This window comes from Salvelinus sp. IW2-2015, unplaced genomic scaffold (genome assembly GCF_002910315.2).
Source record: "Salvelinus sp. IW2-2015 unplaced genomic scaffold, ASM291031v2 Un_scaffold2963, whole genome shotgun sequence".
Classification (NCBI taxonomy): domain Eukaryota; kingdom Metazoa; phylum Chordata; class Actinopteri; order Salmoniformes; family Salmonidae; genus Salvelinus; species Salvelinus sp. IW2-2015.
Genome location: NW_019944258.1, coordinates 14,504 through 17,953, shown reverse-complemented (window position 1 = coordinate 17,953; position 3,450 = coordinate 14,504).

Below are 3,450 nucleotides of genomic sequence, written 5' to 3'. Positions count from 1 at the left end.
ATATTGGTATTTAATAATGTAAATTATTATATAGATTAATAGAATGTGCATTTCTAGATTCTAACCTTGAAACCTCTTGGATATGATTTGGATATTACTAAAGACATTTGATATGATTTGGATATTGCAAAGTGTAAATTATTAGATCAGGATCAAAACTGGTGGAGAAACAAAAATAGCATCAATAGGTAAGTATACAGTTTCATTTGAGTACCAGGATGTTGAGAGTTTTTTGGGGGGGGGGGGCTGTGTGTGGGTCTTAGATGGTTGGTGGCCTGGCGTTTGGGACCTTGGGCCGGTAGCCCGAGAGGTCGCTGGTTTGGGTCCCCGATTCGACTGGGTGTGGGATCTGTCGATTTGCCCCTTGGCGTGGCGCTTGACCCTAGTTACTGTTGTGGGTCGCTTTGGATGGGATTGGCTGCTAGATGACTGAATGCAATGTAAATATTGAGTGGCTTCACTGCAGGTAGATTGTATGAATTTTCAAATTCAATAAAATAAAAAATGTAATGTGCATTTTACATTTTTACATTTCACATGTTTGTCATTCAGCAGATGCTTATCAAATCACATTTTATTAGTCACATACACATATTTAACAGATGTTATTGTGGGTGTAGCATAATGCTTGTGTTTCTAGCTCCAACAGTGCAGTAGTATCTAACAATTCACATCAATACATATCTAAAAGAATGGAATATATAAATATTAGGACTAGCAATGTCAGTGGCATTGACTAAATACAGTAGAATTGAATACAGTATATACATATGAGATGAGTAAAGCAGTATGTAAAATTATTAAAGTGGCCAGTGATTCCATGTCTATGTATATAGGGCAGCAGCCTCTAAGGTGCTGGGTGGTAGCCGGCTAGTGATGGCTATTTAACAGTCTGATGCCTTGAGATAGATGCTGTTTTCAGTCTCTCGGTCCCAGCTTTGATGCATCTGTACTGACATCGACATTCTGGATTATAGCGGGGTGAACAGGCAGTGGCTCGGGTGGTTGATCTTTTTGGCCTTCTTGTGACATCGGGTGCTGTAGGTGTCCTGGAGGGCAGGCAGTGTTCCCCCTGTGATGCGTGGTAGACCATACCACCCTCTAGAGAGCTCTGCGGTTGCGGGCAGTGCAGTTGCCGTACCAGGCGGTGCTAAAGACAGGATGCTCTCAATGGTGCATCTGTAAAAGTTTGAGGGTCTTAGTCAGCCGAATTTCTTCAGCCTCCTGAGGTTGAAGAGGCGCTGCTGTGCTTCACCACGCTGTGTTTTGTTGACGTTGAGGGAGAGGTTATTTTCCTGGCACCACTCCGCCAGGGCCCTCACTCCTCCCTGTAGGCTGTCTCGTCATTGTACCGGGAATCAGGCCTACTACTGTTGTGTTGTCTGCAAACTTGATGATTTGAGTTAGAGGTGTGCGTGGCCACGCAGTCATGGGTGAACAGGGACAGGAGGGTGCTGAGCAGCACCCTTGTGGGCCCCTGTGTTGAGGATCAGAGTGGAGGTGTTGTTTCCTACTTCACCACCTGGGGGCGGCCTGTCAGGAAGTCAGAACCTAGTTGCACAGGGCGGGGTCAGACCCAGGGCACTCAAGCTTAGTTGAGACTTGGAGGGTACTATGGTGTTGAATGCTGAGCTATAGTCAAGAACAGCATTCTGACGTAGGTATTCCTCTTGTCCAGATGGGATAAGGCAGTGGTGTGGCGATTGCATCATCTGTGGATCTATTGGGGCGGTATCCAGATCGACTTAAGTATGTCGACATTTTTGTCTGGTCCCCCGTGGGAATCAACTCACAACCCGGGCGTTGCAAGCGCCATGATCTACCAACTGAGCCTCATGGGACTTGATTCTAACCTTGAACCTCTTGAATTTTGTCATTGAGTTAATTTTGTGTACTAGGCCAAGTTAAAAGGAGTATAAAAATTCAATGATGTTCTGATGACATTGATAAGATGTTGACATGAAAAAACATTCACCACCACATGAATGTTCACATTAGCATTATTCCACCATGTCAGAGAACTCTGGCTGATTTAAAAAAGGATTGATTAATGCAACATTTTTATCTGGAAAAATACATTCAATATTTTATGTATTCACCTGAATTGAAAAGACATTCCAGAGTGAATATAGCATTCCAGGTGTAACTTGGTTAAGGAAGGCAAAGAGTGTGCATAAGTGTCATCAGAATGAGAAAGAGTGCTACTTAGAAGTGAATAATCTCAATGATTTTGATTTGGTTAACACTTCTTTTGGTTATACATGATTCATTGTGTTATTTCATAGTTCTGATGTCTTCACAATTATTCTACAATGTAAAAAATAAAGAAAAGCTTTGTATGAGTAGGTGATCCAAACTTTTGACTGTACATATTACTCAATCACCTCAACTACCTGGTACCTCAGCACATTGACCCAGTACTCCTTGTATATAGCCTCGTTACTACCTGGTACCTCAGCCATTGACCCGGTACCGGTACTCCTTGTTATATAGCCTCGTTACTACTGGTACCTCAGCACATTGACCAGTACTCCTTGTATATAGCCTCGTTACTACCTGGTACCTCAGCACATTGACCGGTACGGTACTCCTTGTATATAGCCATCGTTATTCCTTTAATTTGTTGTTAACTATTTCCTTTTTCCACATTTTCTTTCTTTTTTAAATCTGCGTTGTTAGGAAAAGGCTTGTAATTAACCATTTCACAATAAAAAACCTGTTGTGTGCGCATGTGACAAATAAAATAGGAATTTGATTTGAAAACCATTGGATGAGAAGGTCAGACATCCTTCCCTTTCACCTTCTTATCCAATGGGTTTTTGAGAAAGAGGCAAGGAGAGAGGACCTGAGGAATCAGGGAAATGAAATTGAGATTCTCCCCTTGTTTCCTCCATTCTCACCTCCCGTTCAAAGTACAAATGCACTTTCAAAAGAGTAGTGGAGGAAACAAGGACAGAGGAAGCAAGCATTTGATGGCTAGTTTTCAGACAGACTCACTCATAACACACACTGCTTTAAAAGAGTAAGAGTGTATTTCATTAGTGATTATTATATATTGTCAATGTTTTTCTTGACAGAACCCATTGTATTATATTATTACAGTCGGAATTCTTACTGGTTGGTAGGTGTTCAAATACTTATGTCATGTATAAAAAGGCTAATTTAATTACTTAAATCATACAATGTGATTTTCTGGATTTTGTTTTTAGATTCCGTCTCTCACAGTTAAGTGTACCTTTGATAAAAAAATTACAGACCTCTACATGCTTTGTAAGTAGAAAATTTGCACAATGGCAGCGTATAAATCTGTTTCTCACTGTATATTCTATTAACAGTATAGGAAATGGTGTAGTTGGTATTTTTTCCATTCTTCAGGAATGTTTTAGCACGCTAGAATGAAGACGTTGACTAAAGCACAAACGATCTGGCTAGTAGGCATGACAAAGAAAA